The sequence below is a fragment of the Lontra canadensis genome, unplaced genomic scaffold (genome assembly GCF_010015895.1).
Source record: "Lontra canadensis isolate GAN:19392208 unplaced genomic scaffold, GSC_riverotter_1.0 scaffold16, whole genome shotgun sequence".
NCBI lineage: Eukaryota > Metazoa > Chordata > Mammalia > Carnivora > Mustelidae > Lontra > Lontra canadensis.
The window spans coordinates 18,345,559-18,364,671 of NW_022631010.1; the positions used below are offsets into that span (position 1 = coordinate 18,345,559).

The 19,113-nt window shown below is 42.8% G+C and overlaps 1 protein-coding gene across 5 annotated transcripts in view; it reads right to left on the minus strand.

Moving 5' to 3' along the window:
• The window catches only part of KIF16B (kinesin family member 16B), a 281,414-nt gene that overhangs the window by 103,088 nt on the left and 159,213 nt on the right, over window positions 1-19,113 (minus strand). The gene's annotated exons all lie outside the window — the stretch shown is intronic.

Consider the following 19,113-nt stretch of genomic DNA (forward strand, 5'->3'; position numbering starts at 1 on the left):
TTCTCAGTAATTTTAGTTATGAAGGGGGGCTGTGGTAGTTTTAGGAGAATGGGTGCTTATTTTAATAGTTGGAAGAGACTAGTATACATTTAAACCCTAGTATAAATAAGCCAGAAGAGAGAGGATATAAAAAACTGGGACAGGGTCCCTGAGCTGGCATAAGAAGAAGAGGACAGAACAATGGCTAAGAGCATGGGCTCTGGAATTAGTCTATCCCAAAAGTCTATCAAATCCTGGCTCTCAACCTCTCTAAGCCTCAATTTCCCCATCAGGAACTAGACTCAAGAATAATCCTGGTCCTTGATGAGTGGAGGATCCCATGAAAGTATATAATGAGCACTTAGCAGTTAATAAATATTAGCTTGAATCCTACAGCATCCATAGTACCGGTAGGGGAAGACAAGAGCAATTCAGCCATTGGGATTTTTCTCTTAGAACTTTGTATTGTCTGTGATGTATTGTATTGAAAAACAGTATTCTTCTCTTAGACTTCTGTATTGTCTGTGATGTCAGAAGCAAGGTTCTCTGCTAGAGGAAGGTGGTGTGTTAGAGGCATAAAGAACATGGAGATTATTGGTGATAGACAAAGAGACCAGCAGGCAAGAGAACTGATAAGAACAAAAAGCAGTAGGGGGTCGGTGGGCATCATTCAAGTTTAGAGACTGATAATTTACAGAGACAGCAATCTCTGTGTTGATGTGGCTTTCTCTTGTAGCATTGAGCTGAGATATTGGATACAGGTTCAGGGCAAGGAGATCGTTTAATGGACCCAGCTGGGTCTCTTTGACAAGTGAAGAAAACCAAGGGACCATCTGAGCATTTGGGAAGAGGATGGCTCAAGTATTGAGGATGAAAATTGGCTGGACAGAGAAGTAGTGGGGACAAGGCAAGGCTTGTAGGTAAAAGTGAAAAATCCATGAAGTCTCCAGGCTCAAGACGTGAATTCACTAATGTAACCATGAGTATCCACATGGAATCACCCAAGGTAATGGTAGGACTGAAAAAGATGGCTTAGAGGGTAAGAAGGTAAGAAGATGCTTAGAAGGTAAGCAGATGACAACAGTAAGGATAGGCAAAGAGTGGGAGAGCCAGGTGCCATAGTGAACAGATCAGAGTGCTCTGCGGGGCACAGGAAGGGTGGTCTGAGGGCAGCTGAGTCTCTGGGCTGATGAGATCCCTGGCTCTTCCTTGGTTGAAGTTTTCACTTTGGAACATTTGATTGTGATGAGGAAAGGAAAAGTACTTGTACCAGTGGCGGCTGTCAATCTTAGTTGTATGAGGTCCCAGCTCTGACCACTCCTGAAGAGTGGCATCTAATGACATGGAAGTTCTGAGTCAAGAAATCAGAGACACATTCCCATTTTAATTATTAATGAAGAAGTATGGGTTCATTTCTATGGCCTGTTACTAAAAAAGGAAAAATCTGGACTGTTTTCTACCAAAAGCGTTATGTCTGCGATAACTAATGACTTCCATTTCCTAAAAAATAAGAGTCAAGAAAATAGATAAGATGCTCGCTCTCAACTTAAAACCAAGTCCCAACCATTCTGAGGAGAGACTCATAATTACAAAGTCAAGAACTGTGTTTTAAAATATGAGGTGATATTGGCTGTTGCTGGTACTGTATGATTTCCATTAAATATTACATATTTACTAATCATACTTTAAAAAATGCACCTCTTTCCTTAATCAATGATAATTATTTCAAATAGCAAACCTCAATAGATTATAAAATATAAATGTGAATGTATTAGTATCAAAGAAAGAATATCAACTGTAATTGTATTTTAATGTGGCTTCATTTTAAATAAGTGTAATTCACTATCTTATTTTACTGGAATTATCTTGGCCCCAAATGCTAATTTCCTAAATGTTACAATTAAAAGGAAAGCCACAAAAGGATGTGATTTTTGCAGCTGTTTTTAGCATTTTAAAATGACATTTGGAAGTGCATATACTGTGGTAGGTCCAACAAAAAAGCATAGCATGCAATCTATTTTTATGAGAAACAGCCTCTCTCTTTTTTTTTTTTTTGCATTAAGAGACATCTAGCATTTTTAGGTATAATTGCACATCTTGTGATTTATATTCCTGTTATCATCGGCAATGAAAAAAGGGGGTGGGAATTTCTCAGTTCGCACCATGACATTGAAAGTGAGACTGTGATTATCAAAAAAAGAAAGAAGAAAAGAAAAATTCTAAATGAACTGAAAGCATAAATATTCGAGCCCTTATGTTGTGCCAATGGTGATTAGTTTTGTACCTTTGATGTCATTTCAAGTTTGAAAAGGAGGAAAACAGCTACACAAGTCCAGCCAACACTGAAGCTGGCAGTGGTGGAGGGGGGCGGGTGTGAAGGGCAGCAGAGACTGAGCCCCAGACTCCAGTACAACTGGAAGGCAGTCACCTGACAGCAGAGGTGAGCTGAAGGCAAGGCAGTCTCCATACTCTCCACACAGATATTCTCCAAAGGTATGTGAAAAGGTAAGGGGGAAATCCTTGGGCACTGGATAAGCCAGAATTTTTTCCACCTGGTTTTTAGGTTCCAATTAAATATAGAGACAACCCCGTGCGTGTGCAACCTCCAAGGGCGCACAGGGCCCTGCATTCACTGTCTACTGCCGCCATCTTGCAATGCTCACTGTTTGAACAAGAGGCCCCAGGTTTATATTATGCACTGAACTCTGTAAATTATGTAGCTGCATTCTAATCAAGTACACGTCATTGTTTAAAGACCTGGGGTCTCTTACCTGGAATGGGTGGCGGTAGTCCACAGCCCAGATCCTGGTAAGGGTCATATGGAAAGCGGTTAGAAAAGGCCAGAACTCCAGGCCAGATGGTTCACTTCTCCCTGATCCTTCACAAGGGATTAGGTTTCCACAACAGTGGGTTCTGTAATGGTCAGACCAGAATGGCTGATCTTCTTACCCACCCTAGCCCCCTCAGGAAATTCCAACCTGTTTCAAACCACCTTATAAATGAGCAAACTCCCAAGGAGACTGGGGGATCTTAAAGACTGAAGAGGAAGTTTGGATTTTCATGCTGGTGTTTGTGCAGGTTCTATCCAATTATCTTCCTGACATTCTAGATGTTCTTTAAAGGCTGAGCAGAAACCAGAGACGATCCCACAGTAGGTACAGGGAAATGCATGAAAGGAATAACCTGGCCATCCATTCAGATCCTGTCTCTTCATGGAAAGGCTCTGAGGTCTTTCCTGTGTACATCATTAGAAACTTTTATTAGAAACCTGAGAGTAGCTGCTTTGTGGAGACAGTGGAATCAGTGCACCACTCCCTCCTCATTTCCCTTTCTTTCCACACCCCCCCACCATTGCACAACACAGCAGGTTATCCTACAGTACAGAGACTTACATACAACTGTGATTCAAGGTACATATATCAAAATGAGGGTCTCACGATGCAACTGAATTGTGGAAGTAGTGAAATTAAACCCCTTTTAGTTAGAAGTCTGAGTTTATAACATAAATATCCCTAGTACTCTGGCAACAATTTTCTAATGAACTTTCAAATCCCTAGTCTAGAAAGTACTCAGTAAAGACTTTCAGAAGCCAGTCTTAAGCCTTTTGTATTGCAAATGGAAAGTGCTCAAAGAAACAAAGATTGCTTAAAAAAAAAAAAAAAGTAAAATTCAGTACCATAAGTATTTTAAGTGAGATTTCACCCCAGCATATTTCCCATAACAGTGGTATAACGTCCTCCAATAAAGGCAGCCAGGACCGCATGTTAAGCCCAGAAGACCTGCCTGATCGAGCTGCAAGATCACAGGCAGTTACCCCTACACATCAAGAGATCATGCATTCCACTTGGCACACACCCCAACACCTTGCCCCGCCCCCCTACTATTTTACAGGCCAGGAGACTGAGGCCCAGAGATTATTAGAGAGAGGCCCAAGATGACCTCTACTTTAGAGGAACCAGGAATAAAGTTTGCCTCTTCCTACTCCTCCTCCTTTTTTTTAAAAAAAAATTGTTTATTCATTAGAGAGAACAGCACAAGAAGGGAGTGGTGCAGAGGAGACCGTGGAGAAGCAGACACCCCGCTGAGCAAGGAGCCCAATGCTGGGCTGCAGGGCTGGATCCCAGGATCCTGGGATCATGACCTGAGTGAAAAGCAGACATTTAACCAAATGAATCACCCAGGCGCCCCTCCTCCTCCACTCTTACTTCAACTCTGGAATTCCACCTCACCTCCGCAGCTGAACCCTGGTAACTTTTACCTTAGAAACAGCCTTCCAGTAGTTAACAACAGTTCATTATTCCAGATGTACCTCTCTCCGTTGGATAAACCAGAATAGCAGAGTGCAGGTGATTTTCCTGCCACTCCATTCAGCCACACATGCCACATATCCAAGAAAACTGTGTCAACACCTACTATGTACAAGAGCAATACAAAACAGATCAAGTGCCTTTGCCTCTTAAGAGTGGATTACAAGTGAAATAAAATATGCATGCATATCAATCACACAGAACATGTTGAACCCGAGAAAGTTCCATTTTTAACAGGAGATGGGGTGGAGGGAGAGCATTTATAGCTGCAGGGATGAGAGGACGCCTTGCAAAGGAACTGCTGTTGAGCTGGGCCTTGACAGATGGACAGAATAACAATGGGCACAGTGTGGTAAGTAGGGAAAAATCTAGTAGAGGAAAAACAGGAGCAGGAAGACAAAAGATACAAACAAAGGAAGCAGTAAAGAGAAGGTCTGGCTGTTGCTCTGAACAAATAAAGGGAAGTGGTGAGAAATCAAACTCAAAAGATAGACCATGGGCAGAAGGTCAAAGGTTAAGCTGACACTCTTGGGAGCACCTTCGTGAGCGACCTCTCCTCCCACCAACCTCTGGTTCTTTAGCCCAAGGCACTTAGTCTTCAGCCCAAGGCACTGAGTACCAAGTACAGAATTCATTTGTTCAATATGGCATCCAGGTGCCAGGCACTGTGGATTCAGCAAAAGGAACCAAGTCCCTGCTGTTACAAACCCTCCATTCTAGTGAGGAGGACAGCTAACTAACAATGTCTATGGTATGTGATAAGTGCTATGCAAACAGTGAAGCCAGGAGAGAGGATGGAGAGTGAAGGAGACCTTTAGGAGAGAGCTAAATGGAGGGAGTGACCACAGGGAAGCATCTGGTGTCAACATGAGGGAGAAGCCAGACCAACAACCAGAAGACAACGTATGTGGCCTGATGTGAGCACAGCAAAACCATCCTGGCGGGAGTAGATGGAACCAGGAGATGGTGATGGTATGAGAGCAACTATGGCCCAAGAGGGAGCCGGGACCCAAACCACTTAGGGCCCTATAGATCACACAGAGGGCAGACAGAACTCCCACCAGGGCTCCTTGAGGACAGAGACCTGCCTTCATTAACTGTGTATCCCAAGGGCCTTCTGCAAGGCACATAGCAGGTGTTCAACCAGGACTGCCATGAACAGTGCTTTGAAATCAATGACATAAGGCTCAGAGCCAGACTCCAATTACCCAGTCACAGAATACCCAGGCGAGGAAGAGATGCTGGCAGTCAATGCAGAGCTCTCTTTGCCTTAAGAAAGAACAAGTTTTGGTGCTTTCTACCCTTCTCAAGATGAAAGTTAATCAGCTGTAGCAAATCTAGAAAATACAAGGAAGTAAAACACTTACCAATACCATCACCATGATTGTTCGTTCCATCCTGGTATACAACCTTTAGCCTTCCAGCCACACACATATACACACAGACGGGAGCCAACAACATGGCTTATTTTGTAACAGTTCCTCTTAACGAATATTTTTGACAAGTCCCCAGATCATTATCTATTAACTGTCTAACATAGTTTAATACCACACAATTCTAGAATCCGGTTGCGCCATGATTAATGTAAACAATCACATGTTGTTGGAAAGGTCCACAGTACCTGACATATAAAAATTTGGTGGGATCTACAGTGGGCAGCCCAAGAAGTTAGTTTAAGAAAAGCTGTACCTGTTTGTAAGCAGAGAGAAAAGAGAGAGCACACAGGGAGGTCTGACAATGTGAAAAAGACTTAAAATGCATCATAGCTCCTCTCCCTTCACTGAAGTGAAGAGCTTTGGCGTTACAAATCTGCTTTCTACATTTGTACTCCTTTGATATCGCCTGTTAAAAGACAAAACGTTAACACACCTAACCAGCAATGCTTTCAGTGCGTGCCTCTGTCTCGGGCTGGGGGTGAGCACAGGTCCCCAGTGCACCTGTTGTACCTCCCCCCAGCCTGTCCGCCCACTCCTGGCCCTCCACTGTCATGCTTTTTATGGTCTGGGCCCTCAACATTCCTTTCCTTATTTCTCTGACATCTCTTTATTCCTTCCCTTGTTGCTTTAATGTGAGCAGCAGCTGTCATCAAATAAAGAGAACAAGGGGGTGTGGATTTAGCTGACAAAAGGAAAAAAAAAGTAGCAAAGATTTATATAAGTGGATTAATTGCAATGTAACCAACAATTTACGTGTGTGTGAAGAGGGGAAAAATAGTTCCAAAAGCCCTTTACGATTAAGCAAGAGTTACATTTATGATATAAACAGAATGAAGACTTGAGGCTCCTGGGTGACTCAGTTGGTTAAGCGTCCACCTTCGGCTCAGGTCATGATCCCAGGGTCCTAGAACTGAGCCCCACATCGGGCTTCCCGCTCTGTGGGAGTCTGCTTCTCCCTCTCCTCCCTGTTGTGCTCTCTCTCTCTCTCACTGTCTCTCTCTCTCAGATAAATAAATAAAATCTTAAAAAAAATAAAATGAAATGAAATGAAGACTTGTCTTCAATGGCATGGGGAAAAGTTCACAATAAAATGTTAAATGAAAAAGCAGAATGTAGAACTATATACCTAGTGTGATCGCAGTTTTGTTTTTTTGTTTTTAAGTAGCCTCCATGCCCAGCAGGTCGCCCAACACGGGGCTTGAACTTGTAACCCTGACATCACAACCTGAGGTGAAATCAAGAGTCGAACACTTAACCGAATGAGTCACCCAGGCACCCCAAATTTGTTTTTTTTAAGTAATCTTTATAATGCATAATTATAATACCTAATGTAGAGTTAAACATATATATTATAAATATAAGTAAATATTACAAATGTAAACCAATCATCATTTTTTGGTGGGAGGATTGTGAATGCTTGTGATTACTTTATTCATTTCTGAATGTTTTACTTTTTTGTAATAAGCATTTCAATTTATAATGAGACAAACTACCTGTTTCAAAATTTTTTCTTAATCTACTGTGATTAGAGCAACCATTTTACTTCCTTTTTGCTTCTGTGAATCTCTGGTTCATTTCCATTTTATCCAACAACAATGATGATTAACCTGGGTAGATCATCAGATATGGGGGTTGCAAATAGGAACTAAACATCTAATGGGGACACAACTACTGTGATGGGGGCATGGCTACTCAAGGTCAGAATTATGGTCTGTGATAGAGGAAGGGGTTGGTACTGCTTCGTCAGGGCACAACAATTCATTCACATTCAATTGTCCAATCAACAACGATTTCTCAAACACCTACTGAGGAGCAGAGACGCAGTATTAAGAAAGTCAGACCCTTTCACTTACCATTAAATCTATAGACCAAGAGACAAAATTATCAACTTCCAAGGGCTACAAAGGAAAGACAGAGGATGCTCGAGTGAACAGTCAAGGAGATGAAATTGGGTGGAGGCTGGTCGGGCCTCTATGAAGAAGCAACATTTAAACTGGGATCTTAGAGACTATGTAGGCTTTGTCCACATGTGGAATTGGTGGACATATGGACGGACAAGTGTTCCAGGAGAAGGAAACAGCATAGGCAAAGACCCAGAAGCAAGAAGAGATAGGCACAACTGGAACCCTTGACTAAACCAGCAACAAGCTCTCATCAAATGTGCTAACAAATTACAAAGAGCTCATGGTGTGTATTCAAGTAATACAATATGTTACATCAAAGGAAAACCATACTGTCATTAGGCACGAAGAGGAAATCTGCTATCTTCCATCCTTGCCCGTAACCATCATTTCACTAGGAAAAGCCTCATTTCCTCAGGTGACCTTTATAGTTCAGCTTTCGACTGTGCAATTATAAAATGAAGGAGGCAGAAATGTGGCCCACTCCTCAGATAACGCAAATCTAAAGTAACCAAATAAAGACAGACTGTTTTTTTTTAATTCTACAGCTCATCTTTCTGCAAACTTTGGAAACAGAAAACACGGGAAGCTCATAGCCTTAAGTGGCTCACAGTGGAATACGGCTCAAGGATAAAAAAGAAAACAGGGGGGAAAAAGCCAGTAATTAACACTAATCTCCATTAATGGAGGGAAGAAGCCTACTTCTTTCAGTTGCTTTCATCACATGTTCTCCAAGACTGTATCTTAACAAGCTATTTAAGGCATTCTACAGCAACTTTAAAGTTAGTAAATGGTCCATAAAAAAGCAAGACAAGGAAGACCAAAAATTGGAGGAGAAATCAGCCTTGCAGCAAAGCAAACTTTTGAAAAATGGCAAAGCCCGATAAAATAAACCGCAGAGACAAACACTGTAAATAACCATCAAAGAAAACTCAGGCTAACTACCAAACCACCAGCAACATAAATATTGCCAACTACATGTATAAAACTTCCACACTCAAGGTCAGCACGAGAAAAATAGATAAAGAACAGATACAGTCCCGGGAAGTCAGGAGAAGGGCAGAGCTAGCAGGGTACTGCATTCATAGGCAATATGGCTTTTTCTCCCAGGACGTGCCCCAGAGACCATGGCCTCACCTGAAGGTGCAAATCCCATCAACAGTATGTCCAGCCATGACCAGATTCTGGTTCTTAAGCCCCTTGTACCCTGGTACAATTAAGTGGGGGGAAATAAATTCACTTCATTCATATTTATTAGATGTCTGCTAAGTTCCAGGTGCTATGCTGGGCACTAAGTGAACAACAAATTAGCTTCTGTGCCCATTTTCTGCAAGCTTACAGTCATCCACAGTGAGGTGAAGGCTCAACACAGGACATGACCCTGTGACTGATGTCTCCTTATTTTCTCCCTAATGTGACACATTTATCGTTTCCATTTAAGGCAGGAAATGGGGAAGGAGAGCATAAGGCAGAAACAGGGAAGAGTGGGAGACAGGAAGGAAAATGAAATAAGATGGCCCTTGACAATGCAGGGGTTGGGGCACCAACCCCTCACACAGCTGAAAATGTTTAACTTTTCACTCCCCAAAATCTTATAATAACCTCCTGTTGACCTGAAGCCTTACTGATAACATAGTCAATTAACATACATTTTGAACGTTACAAGTATTATATACAGTATTCCTACAATAAATAAGCTAGAGAAAATATTAAGTATATCTTAATATTTAACATATTAGAGAAAATATTAAGTACATCTTAAGTACAGTCATATACTGTATTTATTGAAAAAATCTACATATAAATGGACACGTCTAGTTCAAAGATCAACCCCCGTTGTTCAAGGATCAACTGTACCTTCTTTCCATATAATTGTTTTTGGCCAGTGAGAAGTCCTCATTGCCATCTTGGTGCCTCTGGAGTTTTTGATCCAAATCCCAGAACTCTTCATTCACAATCTAGTTCCTTCCAGCTTTACATTCTGAGATGTCAAACCTACTCTTCATTAGAAAGGACCAGGAAGGCTGAAGCTAAGTGCAAACAGCATCCTAAAAGAGCATGGAGCTCAGCACAGGACACACCGGGTCCCTGATAAATCCTTGGTGATGGTCAGAATGCCCAGGGCCCAGGATGTGCTTCCAGAGAGAGCCATTGTTAGCACGATTCTCCAGAATCCTGGTCCTGTGAACATAGCCTAGAGCTCCATCCAGGAGGGTGTACTCATAGTGGTAGAGTCTACACTTTAAGAAGATCCCTCTCCAGTTGGCATGCACTTAGAAATTCTCAGAGTATTGATGGAAAATGGTGGTGATGTGTGCAACCGTTCCATAGAACACTTCATGAACATGTATCAAGAGCCTTAAAACAATTTATATTTCTGGACTAGTAATCTCTACTTTTTTACCCCCTGAGGAAATAATCATGAATAAACACAAAGATTTATAGCTACAAATATGTTCACCCCAATTGCTTGTGATGGCTTAAAACTAGACAATGAAATGCCTACTGACAAGTTACAAAATGCCCACAGAATGCCGTATCACGTGGACATTAAAATAATGTAGGAAATACTTACAAAAGGAAAAGGTAAACAAGTGTAAAAAAAAATAAGTCCAATATGAACTCAGCTTGGTAAAAAAACACATTTAATATGTAAGTATGAGTGTGTGTTTGTGTATAAGCGAGTATACACGTATGTGCCCACGCACATACAGAGAAAGAAAGACTTGAGAGAGATGGCTACATGATAGGACAGAGGTACAGACTAGAATATACAGTGACATGTTGACTATGTGCAAGTTCTTTTTTGCTTGTAATTTCTAAATTCTCCGAACTGAACATATTAAAATAGAAAGCTAGGTTAAGAATAATTACCCCTCGTCCATTTTCATCCCTTGATTGTTGATGACTACAGACCATCCTCACTTAGAAGCGTTTCATAGCTACTGAGGTCTGAGGTGCCCCAGATGCCAGCCAATTCTCAGCTCTGAATGCCACAGTCCATCATGTTCCCTGGATGGCTTGCCAAATACATGTCTGATTTTTGACTTTGATATTTTGGGGTCCAAATGGATTTGAAACCCAGATGTTTCTCCTCTTCAGAATTTAATTATTCAAACATCCATTTAAATCAACCCACCACTGGTTAGTGCTTAAAGGATGCTAATGCGTAAGTGAAAATTTCTTCCTTTATTTTCAAGACTGAAATGAATTTGGAATGTATATAATTTTGCTTAGGGCACTTTCAAGAAGCTGTGAAAGCTTCCACAACCTGCCAAATTAGATGTCTGTTTGCAGTCTTATAGCAAGACAGAGGATGCCTAAACAGCGGGCTTGCTTTCTTCATAAAGACTGTGCCGGTCGAGGAGGAATGTTTCCTCTGCAGCAAAATTATTTCCTGGCAAAGACCCCAGCTGGGCACTACTCCAAAGTGGAACTAACTCCCAAAGGAAGTCACCAGGCTGCTTTGCCTCATCCAAAATTTCTTTGGCACCAAGTACCATGCATGTGTGTATACAAATCCTGGTTTCCAGGGAGCTTGAGATACAGGCCAGCAGTAAGTTCCAAAACTCTGTTAGAAATGATACACCCAACTTTATGTGCCCAGTTTGACTAATAAAATGTTCTTGGGCAGCAAGGACTTCACTTTCAAAAACTCCAAATCTTACTATGATTTAGAGCACAGGGTTTTTCAGACAGAGGCTATACGAAGAATTAGTACATGACCTGTTGAACAACGAAAAAACTGGTTGCTTCCGAGGTTAGTCGGTTCTTACTGCATAAAATAATCTACAAACCAGACATACTTCTTTCAGAGGACATTGCTCTAAGAGGAAATGAGTACTAAGCAGTAATTTTTAGTTTACTGCAAAAAAAAAAAAAAAAAAAAGAAAAGAAAAAGAAAAAGTCAAGTCTATATAATACCAAAGAAACCAAGAGATATGTTCACTTTCACCCGTTAAGAACACCACAAAAAAAGTATACCTGTATGACCAAAAAATGCAAAAAAGTTTTAGGGACCAGTTAAAAAGTGCAGATACTACAACGTGGAGAGGACCCATCTGAAGCATGGGGCACATGAAGACCTAGGAGCAGACCCATCCTTCGCGCTGGTAGCACGTCTGTTGGCCAAAATGTACAGCTCAATGAACATCTCTTAAGTGTCCACTAAGTGGGAGCTTCTGGTGATTAAAAGATGAGTAAGGAACAGACCCTGCCCACAAGAAGCCTACTGGGAAAGCAGACATAAACATCAGTTAAGTGGATTTAGAAAGACTGTATGATCAAAGTACGTACAAAATGCCTGGAATAGAATAGAGAAGCAGTTAGCTCAAGTCACAGATGCACAGGCTGCCTCTTGAGGAGACAATTCTGATACCCAGTCTCGAAAGACGAAGAGTACTGGCCAAGGGAAGGAGTGGGGAGGTTTTAGTAATGGCTTAATGGACAGGTTTTACACATAGGCTTGACCTGGAGAGAACTATGAAGACGTTTCATCCACTTAAACCGAAGCATAGAGTTCAAGGGGGAAAGTGACAGAAGACAATGTTAGAGAACAAAGTCATGGATGACTGTGCTGGGGCTTAGAAGTAATCACACAGGGAACTGAGGGGCCAAGCCAAACGCTGGGAAGCAGAGCTGTCTTAGAGAAAGAAGAGGTCACTGCGAAGGGCTGAGGAGCAGTGACTTAATTAAGGCTGGGACAGGTTTCCAGGGACAGGTCAATGAGTCTGTCCTATGCCACTGCATAAAGGAAGTCAGGAATCACCGTAAGGGCCATGACAGTCAACCTGATGGCATTCCAGCATTTACTACTCCTCAGGTATTAACCATATTGGCCATTTATTTTATTATTTTTTTAAACTGAGATATAATTGACATATAGCATATTAGCTTCAGGTAAACATGTGATTCTATATTTGTAGACACTACAAAATGATCACCACAATTAAGTCTAGTTACCGTCCATCACCATAGTTACAAAAAAAATTTCTTCTTGTGATGAGACCTTTTCATATCGACTTAGAGACTCTGAAATAAGCCATACAATATTAACCACAGTCACCCCACTCTATGCTACTATGTATTACGGTTTTTATTTTATAACTGGGAGTTCGTACCTTTTGGCCACCTTCACCCACTTCACCCTCCTCCCCTCTGGCAACGACCAATCTATTCTCTGCATCTATGAGCTTGGGTTGTTTTGTTTTGCTTTGGTTGATTCATTTCTTCAGAGTCTACATATAAGTGAAATCATGGGTATTTGTCTTTCTCTTCCTGACTGACTTCCCTTAGCCATACGTAATGCCCTCAAGGTCCATCTGTGCTGTCACAATGGCAGAATTTCCCTCTTTTTTAATGGCTGAGTAGTATTTCTTGATTGCTGATGAGACAGGGGACGCGAAACTCTGTGCTAATCACTGGGCTTGGCCACCTGCTGATCAGAGAATTCTGTAACTAGGACTTGCTGCAGTGAGATGCAGCACACTGCGGGGGGACAGGTCTGGGTGGCATTGCACAGCTTTCCCTAATTTCAAGGCACCCCAGGAATCCTAGTTTGGCATGTGCAAAAGACAATTGCTCCTGGTGTCCAGATTTCTGATAGGCTTTTTACCAAGGTCTTGCCTGTGCAATCCATCATGCTCCAAGGTGACTGAGCACCAATCTGTCTTACTCACCAGAGTCCCAGTACACGGCTGGACAAATGATGGGCCCTCAAACAGTAGCTAAATGGATGAGGAAAAAGTGACAGAACTTATGAACATTGATTTCACTCAACAGGGGAAACCACCTTCATCCTGGGGTTTTGACAGGCCGCACAGACTCCAGCTTTGCCCAGGGGGTACACGGTGGCTGACAGAGTACTCAAATGCACAGTCATTTACAGGAGAGAGTTCAAGGCCTGGGGCCCAGTGTTTCAAGGTTGTGCTCATTATTCTCCCTGCCTCCTGACAACTTGCTCTTCCTTCCCGTGCATGTGCACTTCTGCTGGGTAGCACACCACCCCCAACCAATTACCTAAGCCAGAAAACAGAGGGCAATCTCTTTACTTCTCATATCCAATCCTTCAGCTAGGCTTCAAGACTTCCAGTCCCAAAATGGCTCTGGAGCCCATCTCTTCATCTAGGTAACTTTGACTGCTACCTCAGTTCAAGCCCTTGCCTATGCGTCCTTCCTGTAGCTTCCCTGGTGTCCCTGTTACTCCGCTGCCAGAGTGACCCCTCTCAATGCACAGATGACCAATCTCTCTCCTTGGCTAGAAAAGCGACTTGGATGCCTACCATCAATGAGCGGATTAGAATGAACTGGGCGGTGCTTGAGAGAGGTCACCAGGAAGTCAATCCATGTGAGATTTATGTTCATCGGTTATTTACTATGCTTTTGGGGGGAAGGGAAACTGAATTTTGAGATCTTCCTTCTTTATTTCCAGACAGTATTTTCTAGACTGGACATTCTGGAAAAAAATGGAAGGAAAAAAAGAATGAAAAAAAAAAAAAACCCCACAGTGATATACCCCTCATACTCATTATGATGGCCATTATTTAAAACACAAACACACACACACACACACACACACACACACAACAGGAAACAAGTGTTGGCTATGATGTGGAGAAATTGGAACCCTTGGGTGCTGTGGGTGGGAATGTAAAATGTTATAGGTGCTGTGGAAAACAGGATGGCAGTTTCTCAAAAAACTGAAAACAGATCAACCATACAACCCAACAATTCCACTTCTGGGTATATTCCCAAAAGAACTGAAAGCAGGGACTCAAACAAATATTTGCACACCCATGTTCATGTCACCATTATCCACAACAGACAAAGGGTAGAAGCAATCCAAGTGTCCATAAACAGATGAATAAATAAACCAGATGTGGTGTATACATACAATGGAATGTGATTCAGCCTTAAAAAGGAAGGAGGAAGTTCTCACACAGGCTATATAACAGGGATGAACTTAATGAAGACATTATGTTCAATGAAATAGGCCACACACAAAAAGACAAATGCTGTAGAAGTCTACTTATGTAAGGTACCTAAGGTAGTCAAATTTCTGAAACAGAAACTAAAATGGTGATTCCCTGGACTTGGGAGACAGAGGGAATAGGAGCTATTGTTTTAATGGGCCAGAGAATAAAGAGTTCTGGAGATTGGCTGGCACGATAGTGTGAATGCACTTAACACTACTGACTGTACACTTAAAGATGGGTAAGGCAGTAAATTTTATGTTAAGTGTATGTTGTCACAATGTAAAATAGAGTAAGGAAATGAGCTACCAAATGCTTATAAGTATATAGAAAATAATTCTCCATCACATTTGGGGCCATATATCTTCATCACAGTCATTTGTTCTGGACATGCTAATCAGAATTTATAAAAACATGACATATGGAGAGAATTCTCCAGAAGAACTGAGAGGAGTGATTTGGATTCCTAAGGGGTGGGGGTTAAGGCCAACTCTTCGGTTAATATTCTTCCCCACTCTGTCCTCCAAGTTGAGGCAACACTACCTCCAACAGTGTCATGTCCTCAACTACAGAGAAGAAAGACCAGGAGCTTCCAGCTGATACTCACTTAGGATCCTTATAACCACCGCTAGCCCCTTCCTATACCACCCTTCTCTGGAGATGGGCTCTGGCTATTTATTCCAGGCTGGGTGTGGCTATGGCATTGAGAGTAGGATGAACAAGGTAGAAACTAGGGGAAATGTTATGATAGGGACATTTGGGTTGAAGACAAAAGGGTTCCTGTGAACTAGGCTTAGGACTCAGATTCCACAATGCTAGCTGGAGGCGATCTCCACGTGAAGAAAGAGTCTCTGCAAGTCTCTCACCTTCTAAGTTACCCAACACATCGGAAGGCGCTCCATGAAGAGGATCCCTTCCCAGACCTCCCCAGGGTGGGCTGTTTACACCACCACTCTCCACCCTGAATCACATACTGCCTGGCCTTGGCTCAGAATGGTTTCACGGGCATGTGCCGGTTCTCCCGGGCAGAGAGAACACGCATCTGACACGTAAAGGTTCTCCACACAGAAGACTCTCAATAAGTACATGCTGATCTGTGAAAGCACCTCAGTGCTACTTTTCCATCCTGAGAAACTAACATGCTTTTGTGTCCAAGCAGCTTATTACTAGATTTAAGTAACTACGTAGCCAGGGTCCAAGTAGCAAACATATTTCTTTCAATGGTCTTCCAGTTTACCGCATGGTACTTAATTTAGGCCAAGAATATTTACACCTATAACCTCAAAAAAGGTATAAACAACATGGTGATACTTTATTTCTGCCTCATTTAGTCAAGATGCTGGAGCAGACACCTCGTGACACCCATAAATCAGAGTAGGAAATTTTTCTCCAATTATATTTTAATTCATGGGCAATCATTCTTTATAGCAGGTGGCAAGTTGAGGGGGGCTAGACGTCAGGGAGCATGAAGTCAGGCTGGTGAAGTATGGAGTAATTTTAATTTGAATTTTTACAAATGAGTACTGCAGGGGTAGCAGAGACAAAATGTGCCTCTGAACGGCAGCATCAAATGCATCTAGAACCATCTCCTCAGCCAACTGCAAGGCAATCTAACACAGATGCTGTTCTCACTTGAATTCTCTGATTGCCATGGTCTAATTAATTTCATCACGAGACCATCTTCTCATTTTTCTGCTCGAGGATCTTGAACGTGACCTTGAGATTATTCAAATAACTGCAGTGTCAGTTAGGAATTGACCCATGTGACAAAAACACATTCCTTTACAGAATAAGCCATTTTCTACTATGTGGAACATCCATGCCCAGAGAAATTGGTGAAAAACCTTTCCCAGATGGATCTGTATATCCTACTAAAATTTCACTCTTAATCTGTTTGCTAAACATTTACTAAGCATATTATGTGAATGACACTTTAAAATACAGAAATTAACACAACAAGCCTCTGACCTCGAAAAACTTCCAGTCAAATAGGAAAGACACTCACACAAGCCAAACACTTGTGCACGTGCCGGCCCACACTGGCCTTCCCCGCCTCCCCATCTCAGGAATGGTCACACTATCTGCCCAGCTATTTACATCTGAAACCTGGGCATGATTCTTGACTTCACCACATTCCATCTCTAAGGCTACCACCCAGATCCAAGCTACTCTTCCCTCGCCACCTTTCTGGGGCTTCAGTGCCTTAGATTAAATGTCCCCTCCTCAGAAAGCCCTCCCTGATCATGCCATCAAATACTGTTCAAGACATTTCATTTCCTTTTCCCTTTCTGCACTTATTTGTAAATTACTTGTGACTGCCTCTCTCCTCTGGCCAGCTGTAAAGGGACCCTGTAGAGGCTGCTGGCAACTGTGCTCCTGGGCTAGAGCCCTGCCCCACCCCCACAGAAGGTACACAGAAAAGACATGTTGATTGATGAGTGTCCTTTACACAGAAGACCAAAACCAGGATGATGAAAATGGAAGGACGTACAGTGAGGAAGGAACACTGACTCTTGACTGGATGACAGCTTCCAGAGGAGCTGGCCTGGGTACTGTGCTTTAGAGGACAAGTATGTGCATCTGAGAACGCATGCCAGGCTCCGCAACTGGCAAAAGACAAGGCCCAAAGGCATGGCTAGTCCAGAGAAGTCTGAACAATGGAAAGGATCCCTGAAAGGGCAGGAATCCAGAGCACGCACACAGATGTGCGCTGGGAGGACAGATCACACAGCGGGGGGCCTGAGTGACACAGTTAGGGAGTGGGATTTTATTTTTTTTAGACCATGAAAAGTCCTGAAGATGAAAAGTTAGATACTCTAAACTACCTTTTATAAACATTGAGAAAAACTGTTGTAACTTAAAAACCAGCAAACCACCAAAAGTGGCATCACTTTGAAGAGGACTATGTACACCTCCACCTATGTTTGCAGGAGAAAAAGAAAGGATTTGGCTGCCATCTGTAAATGCAAGGAAGAGAGGGGCTCACAGTCAGTGATCCTGGGTCTCCAAGAAGTGAGCTGACAGCAGGTCAGTTTTTGGGTTTTCAAAGACACTGAAAAGCCATGTTAGCATTTCCAAATGGTTTCAAAGTAAAAGGCACCAGGATTGAGGGCAGTGAAGCTAGTATCTGGATCCCAGGACTGGGGCCGGGTCCAGGGTGGGGAGGCGATTCCAAGCAAGCATGCTACACATTCCAGAATGTTTCGTGAAACAGTACTGAACAGACAGATAGGACTCCTCACACTGAAATTAACGCTAAAGCCCTGCATTTGATACTGAACACAGTGAGGATATGAATGACTCCATCTCGGCCACAGTAATGGGCAGCTGCTCAGACCGCAAGGGATCAAGGACCTCTGACAAAACGTGCCTTCCAAAACATCGAGAACCCAGGCACTCAGAGGGCTTTCTCAACAGGGCTTATTCAAGGCCAGTTCATCTGAAGAGCGCCACTCTCAACAGCGCTGTAGCCACAGGCGAGTGCTGACCCGTACAGACAAAGCCAGTTAACCGTGGCCTGTGCTTGCATGAGTTCTGGAGGGAGTGAGAGGCGCAGGAGCCTGCAGTCACGATATTGCACAAACTGGGGGCTGGGTTTTTTTTCCCCTTTAGGTTTTTGTTTTTCTATTTGTTTTGGCTCAAGCAAATTGTCCAATCTGGGCTTCAGCTTGCCTATAAAATCAGGAATCCAGAAACATGATCAAAGGTCCCTCCCAGTTGTAAACTCCTGTGAAAATGAAGAAATTCCTTGCAGGTACACCTGCTTTCCACAAACCAGGGAAGGGACTTGAGCTAAGGAGGGATCCCTGCAGCTCATCCTGGCTCAATGTCCATTGAGCTGAGGTGGGGTTGGGCAGGAACTGGCCCCAGGTCTGACTACACCCTCGGCTGGAGAAAGCGCCACTGCCTGGGCCGGGAATCAGTAGTGTAGACTCATACCACATCTCTAACTGTGAGACCACAGGCTGGCAAGCCGGGTTAAACTCTCCACATGTCAAACCGGGACAGAGTCAAGGTGAGGATTATGAGACAATGGATGTGAGAGGCTGAGTGCAGTGCCAGACACACAGCCACTCCTCGGTACAGGACAATCCTAGAAGACGTCGTTGTCCGTTTTATCTCACTTAGTTAGCTGTTGCATTTACCTCCGCCGCTTTCTAGGACATTCTCACTGCAGGAAAGATAAAATTATGGGGCCTCACGAAACTGGAAAAGTCCCCAAAGTCCTTTCTTCCAGTTCCCTGTTCTTAGGCATTTTCACTGCCACCACGTCAGCCAAGCAAACTGCCCAAGGTCACCCAGCCACAAAGTCCATCTAAAACACTATCGTTTGTGTCCTCAGGGGTCCCCCCAGGGCCTGCAAGTAGTGCGTGTACATTCTCGTACTCCCCGATGCCCTAAAAATCAAAGTTGTCTGTTATGACAAGAAGTTTACAAAATGAGATGAAAGTGCCTAAGACCAGGAGATATGCACTGAGTAATCAGAGAGCCAATTCTAAACTATGAGACAATGACAAAA